The 14212-nt window shown below is 45.4% G+C and overlaps 1 protein-coding gene across 2 annotated transcripts in view; it reads right to left on the bottom strand.

The window, feature by feature from the left end:
• LOC132155850 (neuroblast differentiation-associated protein AHNAK-like) overlaps positions 1-14212 on the bottom strand; it is a 30498-nt gene that overhangs the window by 15576 nt on the left and 710 nt on the right. The window contains exon 1 of one of the 2 annotated variants that reach the window (XM_059564584.1): positions 2683-2749. The exons of the other annotated variant lie outside the window; for it this stretch is intronic. The gene's annotated coding sequence lies outside the window, so the exon portion shown is untranslated. Of the gene's footprint in view, positions 1-2682; positions 2750-14212 lie in introns of those variants that run through there. 2 annotated transcript variants of the gene reach the window in all.

Here is a 14212-nt window from a genome sequence, read left to right as displayed (position 1 = left end):
ATATATATATATATATATATTTTGGTCAGTACATAATCCCCAAACTTCCATTTATGTTATTATTATTTTTTATATTTTAAAGTTTTGGACAAATGTAGAACTACGTCTGAATAAACCCAATCTTTCTTTGGACTTATAGTATATTTAACTTTACAGACTTTTTATAGTGCTCTATAAACATAATTCTAATTAATACAAATCGAGTTAGCTTTCAATTCAAACCTACCGCCTCAACCTCCACTGTTCAATTATGCCCTATTGATCACACAAACCAGCCCCTTACAAGGACAGCAGAGAATGGAGACACAATTCTATTGCTGTTGATTCAATACATCACAAGATCCCTAATCCAAACAAAGACGCAGAGATATGTACGAGTCATGAGATTCAATGGTCCAAAATAAACTATTCTGTGTAATACTCTGAAGGGGCACAAAAATATCCTAATTCTGCAATCCTCAGAAAAACAAACCCACGTCAAAACGCTCAGTTGGCTCTCAATTCTCTGTTTATAAGAGGACAATATGTTCTCAGAAAAGATCTAAGACTGTATGAAGGTTTCATTTGGATGCTCAGAAGACAGGTTTTGGTTCTCATATTGGTGACTCATCCTGCACTACCTAGATTTTGTCCAAATTCATGTCTTCAGGGAAATGAGAAACAGCTACATTTATTAAACATAGACATTGTTAGCTGTGTGGGTAAAAGTAGCTTCTACAAGTTGGGGGGGGGGGGGGGGGTATATCTCTCATTCTTGATTTGTCAGAATTGAGAGTATTTTTACTCGGCACGTACGTCCAGCCTCAGGGCAGGAACACATGATGGATCTGCCTCTCCTGAGGGAGTGTAAAGCCAGGAAATGCCTCCCTTTAAACAGGAAACTGGGATATTTACTGAGATAAAATAACAAACAACACCAAATCTGAGAGAGAAAACAAGTTAGTTAGTACAGTCAACCAGAATGATTTCACATGCATCAGCACTGTTACAGGAATGCATGGTCATCTTAGACCTTTAAATTCTAACCTAATATTAATAATTATCATAATAATAAAAATATAAAAAATATGTTCTCACTAAATATTCTTAATTTTGCTATTTGTAAGCATTATTATTGTTGTTAACTAATATTTATATTTTCATTTTTACTAAATATTTTACTTTAGAAAATAATTGATAATTGGCCTTTGCATTTGTAATTATTTTCAAAGACCTTCTAGAAACTCTTTTACTGTTTGAGTAGCATGCTATCATTCCTCCACTGCAATCTGTTACCTGAATTGTGCAATATTTGCACACCATCATTGCATTTCATATAGTTGTTTGTATTAAGAAACAGTCTCCCCAAAAGGTATTTGGACACTTAAGCCAACTTAATCTGACTCCTGAATCGTGGCAGGAATGGCACTAGAATCACACACGCAGACATTATTCCCATACTCATGTTGGGAGGAGCTGGCTGAGGGCTATCACTTCCAATGAAGCACATGAATGAAGTACACCTGCAGTGTTTATCAGAACATATCAAATATCGCTGACAGAGTCTGCAACTCATTCAGCATAAATGTTTAATCAGAAATAAGAGTTACCTGGCTGCATATACAATCTTGGTTGTTGATCGATCTGATCAGTGCTTGTCCCTATTGGCTGTTACCAAGATTTTTCTAAATATATTTTTTTCGTGTTCAGTAGAAGAAAGAGATTCATACAGGTTTGGAACAGCTCGAGGGTGTGTTAATTTAATTTTGGGGTGAACTATCCCTTTAACTTCATTATATATGACCTTGGACCACAGTCTTAAGTGTCAATTTTTCAAAATTGAGATTGTAAGCTGAATAATAAGCTTTGAATAATACAGCTATTTGAAAACCTGGAATCTGAGGGTGCAAAAAAACTCTAAATATTAAGAAAATCATCTTTAAAGTTGTCCAAATGAATTCTTAGCAATGCATATTAGTAATCAAAAATGAAGTTTTGATATATTTAGGATAGGAAATTATAGGGTAGCTAAATATATTTATGGAACATGATCTTTACTTAATATCCTAATGATTTTTGGCATAAAGGAAAAATCTATAATTTTGACCCATACAGTGTATTCACTGTTGCTTCGAATAAACCCCTAGTGACTTGAGACTGGTTTTGTGGTCCAGGGTCACATATTTCATCACATGCTGCTATCTTAACTATGGCATGTTGGGCCATGAGCTCCACACAGTACCGTGAGATGGATCTTATAACCAGAGCTGCAGCTGTGCAACTGTGTGAGACTAATACAGGAGGCACACACACACACACACACACACACACACACACAAACATAGTGTGACTCAACATTTCAGTGCCTACAGTAAATATGAGTGACAGTACTAGGAAGAACATTAAGATCATGTAAGCTTCATCTGGTAAGCATTGCGAGTTTCTCATATAATGAACTTCTTAGCACAAATTAAATATACAGCATTTGGTATTTTATCACAAAAACAATGAAAGCACCAAGACTTAAATAAAAATAACAAGAAATCTTCATTAGGTCTGTGCAAATCTTCCAATTCCCAAGAGCTAAGTCAATCTTGCACATATTTATCTGTTCTAAAGTTTCCATATCAATCTAAGAGTCTTGCCATGTTATAGTGAGCAAAGTCACTCAAGGTAACCCAACACAAGTCATCTATTACTCACCTTCATCGAGTGCTCCCTTGTGCAGAATCAATTATTCCCTCAGTAACAAACTCTCTTTCGCCCCCTTATACTCAGCCAGCTTATTCTCTGACTAACAAGCATGGACCGGGACATTTGCAGTATTATTATGGTCTCTGTTAGGGGAGGTGGTCAGCAATCCAATTGGATAAAGCCAGTAGGATGCCCCAAATACAGAGGGTGGGAGAGCAGGAATGGGAGGTGAGGGGTCCTAGAGTAGCATCTCAGCTGCCATTCTTATATGGACATGAACAGCTTCATAACACAGAAGAATATGACTCCAGACTAATGGTAAAGTCATTAAAGTCATATCAGAAAGATATCTCAATGATACTAAATGAACCCTGATTGGGAGTTGTATTCTCAAATATTTTCTGTATTTGCTTTAATTTATTCTTTACATCTTTCTTCATTGGTCTTACATTTACCTTCATAAACCTTGCAGAAACCCTGTCACTCAGCACCTTCATTGTTGAAAAGGTACATCATCGTCAATCACCATCAAGTGATTTGAACATGCCTGATGATGTAGGTATGACTCGGGGTGATTCCCAAACAGCTCTAACAGGTCACAAGTTGCTGCCAAAATTCACTATCCCCACAATGTGACACGCAGGTGGATTGACAAGGTCAAAATAGCACTTAAAGCCTCTAGCCGGGCACCCGGCAGCCAGGGTGTTCACATTGTTGTAAAGCCTGTATTGTTTCAATACATACAAGTAGGATAAGCAGCATAATGGGCAGGATAGGCATTCATCCAGTTTATTAGTGAATGCACTTATCAGCTGAATAGACAACCAAGAATCTAGAGCAGGCAGCTGGGTGTATATGTAATGTGACACTTATGGACTAACAGACATGCAAAGTGATCACATGACAAAGCAAAAGAGAGGGTTTCACTTCTTAAGTTTCCGACATTGATTCATGAAATCTTGTGTTCAAAAAAAAGCAAACATAGTTCTGACATACATCCTTTCTTTCTCGTACAATCTGTTAAAAATATTTGAAAGAAAAAAAAATCAACCATCTCAAAACACTTCCTTTTACCACTACACCTTTCTTTTAAAATTATTTATAGCTGACAAACTGCAGAGCAGATTAATTAAATGAATTTAAAATTTGGATTATTAATTGGTACTTCATTACAGTTAAGTTAATACAGAGGTGATGATATTAACTGAAAAACTGAATCATTCCAAAGCTCTGCTTTGAGCAGTTGTTGCCATTTCTAACATGAAAATTGGCAGTTAAAAAAAATAGATTATTATTAGTTATTAGCTGTCCTCAGTTTCTTTTTTCATTTTAGCCATTTTTAATATCAACTTAACTTTAAAAGCCAGATACTTGAATGAATTTTTCCACCAAGACGTGGCATCATTTTCAGCAGGAAAACAACACAAACATCAGTAAGTATTAACTTGTAAAATTCTGACGTTATGTGTTATTTATTAGATTATTAGATCATGTCATTTTCAACAACATAAACAACATTTCACAGCAGCTCTGATTTTATTGTACTTAAGTGCAGCTTTTGACAAATTTTTGATTCTTATAAAGTGGTTATCCCATTTAACTGGAATTCAGTTTTAGAGTAGTTCAAGTCTTATCTGTCAAATAGATCATTCTCTGTAAAGTATGGTAACTTTGTTTCAACGGCAGCGCCTGTTACTTGCGGGGTCCCCCAGGGTTCTGTTATTTGCCCTATCTTATTTTCCTTGTATATGTTGCCACTGGGCTCAATTTTTTTAAAATATGGCATGTCTTACCATTTGTATTCGGACGATACACAGATCTATTTACTTATGAGACTGGGAGAAAACGTCCCAAGGTTACGTATGTAACCCTAGTTCCTTGAAGGAACGAGACGCTGCGTTGAAACGCTTTTGGGGAATGTCCCTGAGGAGACCGACTCTGAATATCGTATGCAATCAGTCCATCGGAAAGGTGTGACGTCACGGGCGGGGTGACGTAGCGACCAGGAAGCTATAAAAGTACGTGCCGTGCAGCTGGATTCAGCTTCGAGTAGGGAAGCAAGCGCCGGCAGGGGTGCCAGGAGTATGGCTCTGCGACGCAGCGTCTCATTCCTTCAAGGAACTAGGGTTACATACGTAACCTTGGGATGTTCCTTTTCAGGAACTCGAGCTGCGTCGAAACGCTTTTGGGGAACAATGTGCCCACGCTGCCAGACTTCCAAATCCCTGCCTAGTGTGTATCCGAAGAGCACCGCTAAGACGAGAGAACAGAAGAGCCCGGCGTGGCTCGCATGTCAAGATCGTAAATTCGGACAAATGTGGAGGGCGTGGACCACCCCGCAGCGTTGCAGATGTCCAAGAGGGACACACCTGCTGAGAAGGCCTTAGAGGCCGCCATACCCCGAGTAGAGTGAGCCTTGGCCCCCAAAGGAGGGGGAAGACCAGAGGATTCATAGGAGACTCGACTATCCAACGACTAAGGGTCTGCTTGGTGGCAGGAGAACCCTTGTTAGAAGGACCATAGCAAAACAACAATTGGTCAGGTTTTCTCCACAGGGCAGCTCTGTGGACGTATGCGTCCAGTGCTCGCACTGGACACATACAGTTTTGCTTCTCCTGGTCTGGCTCCTGAAAGGGAGGAGGACAGAAGGCCTGCAGTACGATAGGCTGTGGTGTAACAGAGGGAACCTTCGGAACATAACCCGCTCGAGGGTATAAGAATGCTTTGGCCATACCAGGGGCAAAGTCTAAATAAGTAGGGGCCACCGAAAGGGCCTGAAGATCTCCAACTCTCTTTAGTGAGGTGATTGCCAGTAACAGGGCAGTTTTAAGTGTCAGATGTCTATCTGAGATATCTTGTATTGGCTCGAATGGAGCTTTACAAAGAGCCTCTAGAACCACAACCAAATCCCAGGGGGGAACACGGGATCGTACTGGAGGTCTCAGCCTCAGCGCACCGCGGAGGAAACGTGTAACTAGGGGGTGCCTACCCAGTGACTGATCATTGAAAGGGACATGGAAAGCAGCTATGGCCACCACGTACACCTTTAAGGTGGAGTGGGATAACCCCGCAGAGAGCCTGGCTTGTAAAAACTCCAGAACTGTACCAACTGGGCAGTTTGCTGGGTCAAGCTGGCGGTCTCTGCACCATGAAGTGAAGAGCTTCCACTTCAGGGCGTACAGTTTCCTCGTAGAGGGAGCTCTGGATTGGAGTAGGGTCTCAACAACCTCGGTTGAGAGACCAGCTGCTAAGAGTTGTTCCCCCTCAGGGGCCACACCCACAGCTTCCACAACTCCGGGCGAGGGTGAATTATCGTGCCCTGCGCCTGTGAGAGTAGGTCTGTCCTGATCGGTATCTCCCACGGAGAGCCGTCGAGGAGCGAGACTAGATCTGAGAACCATACTCGGCCCGGCCAGAACGGGGCTACTAGTAATAGACGGGCCCCGTCCCGGTGTACTCTCGCCAGAACTCCCGGGAGCAGAACGATAGGGGGAAATGCGAACAGACGTAGCCTCGGCCAGGTCTGCACCATAGCGTCCAGTCCCAGAGGAGATGGATGAACTAGAGAGAACCAGAGGGGACATTGCGATGTCTCCTGAGTCGCAAAGAAGTCCACCTGGGCTGTGCCAAATACTATCCATATCTGCTTCACCACCTCGGGGTGAAGCATCCATTCCCCGGGCCTCGGCCCCTGCCTCGACAGTATGTCTGCTCCCACATTCAATCTCCCAGGAATATACACTGCTCTGATCGAGAGGAGTTTGCCCTGGGACCAAAGAAGGATCTGGTGTGCCAGCTTGTACAAGGGGCGCGAACGCAGACCCCCCTGGTGATTGATATAAGAGACCACTGATGTGTTGTCGGTGCGCACCAACACATGGTGACCTCTCAGGTCTGGGAGGAAATATTTCAATGCTCGATAGACTGCTAGCATCTCTAGGCAATTGATGTGCCACGTCAGATGGCGACCACTCCACAGACCGCGGGCAGGGTGGCCACTCATGACCGCACCCCAACCGGTGAGGGACGCGTCTGTCGCTAGCGTTACACGGCGACGAGGAACTCCCAACACCTGGCCCTGATTCAAGAACCAAGGTTTCTTCCACATGTCTAAGGCACGAAGGCACCGCCGCGTGACCTTGATAACTCGAAGTGGATTTCCCCTTGGGGAAAAACCCTTGGACTTGAGCCACCACTGTAGGGGTCTCATGTGCAGCAGGCCAAAAGGTATCACGTTGGACGCAGCTGCCATCAGCCCTAACAATCTCTGGAATTGTTTGACAGTGAGTGACTGGCCTTCTTTGACTCTCTCGACTGATGTGAGGATCGACTCGATCCGAGCAGGAGACAGACGTGCCTGCATCGTGGTCGAATTCCACACTACGCCTAGATAGGTGGTTCTCTGAATTGGAGAAAGTACACTATTCTTGGCGTTTAGTCTCAAACCAAGCTCCCCCATGTGTGCGAGAACGACATCTCGATGTCGAACCGCCATCTGCTCTGATTGAGCTAGGATCAGAATCAGAATCAGAATCAGAATGAGCTTTATTGCCAGGTATGTTCACACATACGAGGAATTTGTTTTCGTGACAGAGCTCCGCAGTGCAACATAACAGCGACAGAACAAAAAACACAATAAGGAATAAAAAATACAAAAAAATACAAATAGGTGGGTAAGGATTGACTATACAAATTGACAATGTATGGCAGGTATATTAAAATGAGCATTTATGTATGTACATGTATATTATGTGGAAAAATTTTAACTGTACGCTAAGTATGTGTGTTTGGATAAATAAGTGTATGTGTATATAAATATAAATATAAGTAGTATAGTGTGTTCCATGTATGTACATGTATATTATGTGCAAAAGATTTACGTGTACGCTAAGTATGTGTGTTGGATAAAAAGTGTAGTGTATATAAATATAAATAGTGTAGTGTGTCCCACAGTTATTATCAGCTGTTCATAAGATGGATTGCCTGAGGGAAGAAACTGTTCCTGTGTCTGGTCGTTCTGGTGCTCAGTGCTCTGTAGCGTCGACCGGATGGCAACAGTTCAAAGAGGGAGTGTGCTGGATGTGAGGGGTCCAGAGTGATTTTGACAGCCCTTTTGCTCACTCTGGATAAGTACAGTTCTTGAATAGATGGGAGGGTTGTACCGATAATTCGCTCAGCAGTCCGGACTACCCTCTGTAGTCTTCTGAGGTCAGATTTAGAAGCTGAGCTGAACCAGACAGTTACTGAAGTGCAGAGGATGGATTCGATGATGGTGGAGTAGAACTGTTTCAGCAGATCCTGTGGCAGGTTAAACTTCCTCAGCTGGCGAAGGAAGTACAACCTCTGCTGGGCCTTTTTCACAATGGAGTCAATGTGAATGTCCCACTTCAGGTCCTGAGAGATAGTGGTGCCCAGGAACCTGAATGACTCCACTGCAGTCACAGTGCTGTTCATGATGGTGAGTGGGGGGAGTGCAGGGGGGTTTCTCCTGAAGTCCACAATCATCTCCACTGTTTTGAGCGTGTTAAGCTCCAGGTTGTTGAGAGTGCACCAGACAGCCAGCTCTTTAACCTCCTGTCTGTAAGCAGACTCGTCACCGTCCTGAATGAGGCCGATGAGTGTGGTGTCATCTGCAAACTTCAGGAGCTTGACAGAGGGGTCCTTAGATGTGCAGTCATTAGTGTACAGGGAGAAGAGCAGTGGGGAGAGAACGCAGCCCTGGGGAGCTCCGGTGCTGATTGTACGGGTGCTGGATGTGTATTTTCCCAGCCTCACTAGCTGCTGCCTGTCTGTCAGGAAGCTGTTGATCCACTGACAGACGGAGGTGGGCACGGAGAGCTGAGTTAGTTTGGGCAGGAGGAGGTTTGGGATGATCGTGTTGAAGGCAGAGCTGAAGTCCACAAACAGGATCCTCACATAGGTCCCCGGTCTGTCTAGGTGTTGCAGAACATAATGCAGTCCGATGTTTACTGCATCTTCCACAGACCTGTTTGCTCTGTAGGCAAACTGAAGAGGATCCAGCAAGGGTCCAGTGATGTCCTTCAGGTGGGCCAGCACCAGTTTTTCAAATGACTTCATGACTACAGACGTTAGAGCCACAGGCCTGTAGTCATTTAGTCCTGTAATTTTGGATTTCTTTGGGATGGGGATGATGGTGGAGCGTTTGAAGCATGAAGGGACTTCGCACAGCTCCAGCGATCTGTTGAAGATCTTTGTGAAGATGGGGGCCAGCTGGTCAGCACAGGATTTCAGACAGGCTGGTGTAACGCAATCTGGGCCTGGTGCTTTTTTCCTTTTCTGCTTCCTGAAGACCTGGCGCACCGCATCCTCGCTGATCTGTATTACAGGTGTGGGGGAGAGGGGGGATGCAGGAGGTGTGAATGGTGAGAGCGCTTGATTGGAGAGGTGTTCAGGGTGGGTTGCAGGAGTTGTGAGTGGTGTGAACAGTTGTTTGAAGAGGCATTCAGGGTTGGTTGCAGGAGTTGTGAATGGTGAGAGCGGTTGATTGGAGAGGTGATCAGGATGGGTTGCAGGAGCTGTGAATGGTGTGAACGTTTGTTTGGAGAGGCATTCAGGGTTGGTTGCAGGAGTTGTTATTGGTGTGAACGGTTGTGTGGAGAGGTGTTCAGGGCAGGTGATGGGTGTTCTTTCAAACCTGCAGTAAAACTCGTTCAGATCGTCTGCCAGTCGTTGATTTTCCACAGTGCTGGGGGGTGGTGTCTTGTAATTGGTGATCTTCTTTAGACTTTTCCACACTGATGCTGAGTCGTTCGAAGTGAACTGAGTCCTTATTTTTTCAGAATAATTCCTCTTTGCCACTTTGATCTCCTTTTCCAGTGTGTATTTAGCCTGTTTATACAAGACATTGTCCCCCTTCACGTAAGCATCTTCTTTGGCCTGACGGAGCTGTCTGAGTTTTGTAGTGAACCACGGTTTGTCATTGTTGTAATTTAGTTGAGTCTTGGTAGGAATACACATATCCTCACAGAAACTGATATATGATGTTACGGTCTCTGTGAGTTCGTCCAGATCGGTGGAAGCAGCTTCAAAAACACTCCAATCAGTGAGGTCAAAACAAGATTGTAAATCCTGCTCTGCTTCATTAGTCCATCTTTTTACAGTCCTTAATACAGGTTTAGCTGATTTTAGTTTCTGCCTGTAGGTCGGTATAAGATGAACCAGAAGGTGATCAGAACGTCCCAAAGCTGCTCGTGGAACAGAGTGAAATGCATCCTTTATTGTTGTGTAACAGTGATCCAATATATTACTGTCTCTTGTGGGACAAGTAACATGCTGTCTGTATTTTGGCAGTTCACGGGAGAGATTGGCTTTATTAAAGTCCCCAAGAATGATTAAAACAGAGTCCGGGTGTTGTTGTTCTATCTCTGTGATGTGCTCAGCGAGTTTCTGTAAAGCTGAGCTCACGTGCGCTTGAGGAGGGATGTAAACACTAACCAGAATGAACGAATGAAACTCCCGCGGCAAATAGAACGGCTTGCAGTTAATGAAGAGCGTTTCGAGATTTGAGCAGCACATCTTCTTTAACACAGTTACATCTGTACACCACCGTTCATTGATGTAAAAGCATGTCCCGCCGCCGCGCGATTTCCCCGTTGATTCTGCGTCGCGATCCGCTCTAAACAGCTGAAAGCCCGGCAGATGGAGCGCGCTGTCCGGTATGGTGTCATTCAGCCAAGTTTCCATGAAACACAGAGCAGCAGAGTGAGAGAAATCTTTATTTGTCCGAGAGAGCAGAAGCAGTTCGTCCGTTTTGTTGGGAAGAGAGCGGAGATTTGCCAGATGGATGCTAGGCAACGGCGTTCGAAATCCGCGTTTTCTGAGTCTCACGAGCGCTCCCGCTCGCTTTCCCCGCCTGCGCGTCCTCTTGAAGCGTGTGATCAGCGCAGCCGCTCCGCCGACAAGAATGTCTAGCAAAACATCAGAATAGTCGAAAACTGGTGAAATATCGGGAGATGTGTGTTGCCGAATATCCAGCAATTCGTCCCTGGTGAAACTGATTGCAGGAATATAACTAAAGACAGGACAAACTAACAAAAACACAAAAACAACTGCAGAGCACGTCACGGAGGCAGCCATCCTGTATCGGCGCCACTCGCCAGAGCCCAATCGTCGTTTAATTTAGAATGCGGATGCCCTGCATACGGAGGGATACCAGAGCCGCATCTACACATTTCGTGAACGTGCGGGGTGAGAGTGTGAGGCCAAAGGGAAGTACTCGATATTGATAAGCTTTGCCCCCGAAAGCGAACCTCAGAAACTTGTGTTGTGGAAGGATGGATATGTGGAAGTATGCGTCTTTGAGATCTATTGTGACAAACCAGTCCTCGGATCTGATTTGAGCTACAACCTGGTTGACAGTGAGCATTTTGAACTTCAGTGACATAACTGAGCGGTTCAGGTGTAGTAAGTCCAAGATCCGACGCAACCCCCCATCCTTCTTTGGAACTGTGAAATACCGGCTGTAAAATCCGGATTCCCTGTCTAGAGGAGGGACCACCTCGATGGCCTCCTTCCTTAAAAGGGTCTTCACTTCTTGTTCCATAACCAGAGCCTGCTGGGGGCCGACCACAGTCGGTGTAACCCCGTTGAACGTCGGTGGTGAACGACCGAACTGAATGCAATAGCCTCTTTCTATTGTACGCAGGAACCACTGAGATACATTTGGCAGTAGCTTCCACGCTGCTAAATAATCTACTAAGGGAATCAGTCTCTCGAGACTGACCTCTGGTGTAAGAGGCCCCCGAAGGGGCGGCGAGCATCCCAGCTCCGCTACGCTCACGGGCGGAAGTAACTGGGAGTGGGGCTCGCTGGAGGCCGCTGCGCCCTGAAACTCTGGCAGGGTTGGCAGACCGACCTCCTGAGGGTACTGAGGTGAGACGGGCACCGTAAAATGAGGTGGCCTGCGCTCTACCCCAGCAGGGGCTACCCTCTGGATCCTGGCGTCAGGATCTCTTCGTCGAGGACTTCCGGGCTTCGATGACAGATCTTAAATCGGCTTTAGCCCTAGAAGCCCCCGACTCAGAGCGTCGTTGCCCTTGGTCCCGACGTGGGGGAACACGAGCGGCGACGCTCTGCTTCTGTGCTTCCCGGTGTGAGGAGCCAGTATGTGGCGTGGTCATCTCCCGCCCAGATGCACCACGAGAGCGACGAGGGAGGAAACTCTGGAACGCCGCTGCCTGCTTGTGTGCCTCCTGGAACCTGGCGACGACAGTGTTGACTGTGTCGCCGAACAGGCCCGAGGCTTGAAGCGGGGCGTCCAGGAGGCAGACCATGTCTTGTTCTTTAATTTCTGACAGGGTCAGCCACAAATGCCTATCCGCGGCCACTAAGGCTGCCATAGACTGCCCAATTGTGCGAGCGGTCTCCTTAGTGGCGCGGAGGGAGAGATCAGCGGTCTTTCTTAGTTCTTCTATCTCTTCAGACTTGATCCCCTCTCCCTCATCAATATCTCTCAGCAGGTCAGCCTGATAAGCTTGCAGGACTGCCATAGTATGAAGGCACGCCCCAGCCTGACCTGCTGCCACATAACCTTTGCCCACTAGCGATGATGTTACTCGAAGAGGCTTAGTGGGCAATGTCGGAGCCTTTAGAGACGAAGCCGAACCCGGCGACAGATAGCCCGCGAGCGTCTGTTCGACCCGTGGCATCGCTCTATAACCACGCTCTCCCAGCCCCATCACGTTGCCATAATATAGTGAATCGGGGCCAAAGAGGCGGGTCGAATACGGATGGTTCCACGATCTCGATAACTCATCATGGAGATCGGGAAAATACGGAAGGCTCCGACATGGAGGTGGTTGCCTCGGCCGCAGAAAGCGTTCATCTAATTTGCTTCTCTGCGGCTCAGTTTGTTTCTCAGCAGGCCAGTCGATTTTTAATTTATCTACTGCTCGCGTGACCACCTCCAATAGCTCCTCATACTGGGGCGACAGGGGTGGCGAATCCCCAGCAACAGTCTCCACATCGACCTCCTCGGAGGACGAGAGGTGAAGAGCTGATCCCTCACCCTGGGGGGAAGAAACCGACGAGCGTGCTTCCGAACCCAGGGTTTGGGCGCCGGATCTGGCAGATGAGGAAGGAGATAAGGACTGGCCCGTCTCCATTCCTTCTGACAGATCCACCTGCGAACCCCACAAGTGCAGCAGCCGCTCTGCCTCGGCAGAAGCGGGGCCAGCACCGCGAGGAACGCTGGTGAAGGCTCCCTCCTCGAAGGGAGCCCTCCGGGATCGAAGCGTCCGCATTGGCCATCGCTCGCAATGCGGACAGTCGGCCCCCTCGAGAGCCAACTGAGCGTGCTTCGATCCCAGGCAAGCCACGCACAGACTGTGTGTATCCCCGCTCGTAATGTAGCGAGGGCAGGGAGGAACACACAATCTATAACGTGGCTTGAAATCGCCCTTCATATGTTTGGTCTTTTGCTTTTGTTTTGTCATATTGAGCTGTTTTGGCGATCTTTTTAATGGCTTAGGGACAGACAACAATAAATAGGACCAACAGGACAGACTTTGACATGCACACACAGAGCGCTTGCTGACAGATTCGAAGCTGAAGCCAGCTGCACGGCACGTGCTTTTATAGCTTCCTGGTCGCTACGTCACCCCGCCCGTGACGTCACGTCTTTCCGATGGACTGATTGCATACGATATTCAGAGTCGGTCTCGTCAGGGACGTTCCCCAAAAGCGTTTCGACGCAGCTCGAGTTCCTGAAAAGGAACAATGGTTCTAAAATACTATTTGGTTGTCTGGAGGAGGTTAAGAGCTGGATGACTCGAAATATGTCTCAGTTAAACCAGAATAAAACTGAGATTATGTTTTTGGACCTGCCAAAGGATGTTTAGATATGTCCACATATTGGTGTCCATGGTCTGATTATTGTCATGACAAAATAAGGAACTTAGGTGTGTTGTTTGATCCAGAGCTGAAATTTGACAAGCAGACAAGCTTGACAAGCATGACCACCCTTGTAAAAGAAATGCACTTTTAGCACACTTTTAAAAACAGCACTTATTATGCAGATAATGTACTTAACTGTGAACTGAATGTAATGTTTCCAGACACTTACTTGCATGTTCAATGAAAATGTGTTCTAAAGAGACAGAAAGAGGATGTGGTTTGATTAAAGAAGTCTGAAAATGCCACCAAAGCAACTTCTGATCCAGATCTAACAGTATATAACAATGGATCCATTAAAGTGAGCTTATAAGGGACATGAAACTTTTGTAACCGCAGTTTTCAACTTCCAGTCTATAAAATAAGTTTGGACAATGTGCAATGTAAATGTAATGTAAAGGACAATGTAAGAAAACGCTTAATTGTGAAATGAATGCAATGTTTTTGACCCTTAATTAAATGTTATTTACAATTATACTTATAATATAAGTGTATATTTTAAATGTATATTAACTGCAAATAGTTAATATACATACAAGAGTGCTTTTTGACTCTTTTTTAAGTATGACTTAAGTACAACTTTATATGTAATTTCATAATTAGTTCTATTGTCTTTGAAATATGGTTA

Source organism: Carassius carassius, chromosome 13 (genome assembly GCF_963082965.1).
Source record: "Carassius carassius chromosome 13, fCarCar2.1, whole genome shotgun sequence".
In the NCBI taxonomy this organism is placed as follows: domain Eukaryota; kingdom Metazoa; phylum Chordata; class Actinopteri; order Cypriniformes; family Cyprinidae; genus Carassius; species Carassius carassius.
Note: the sequence above shows the minus strand (reverse complement) of the source record. Positions and strands in the feature narration are given on the sequence as shown.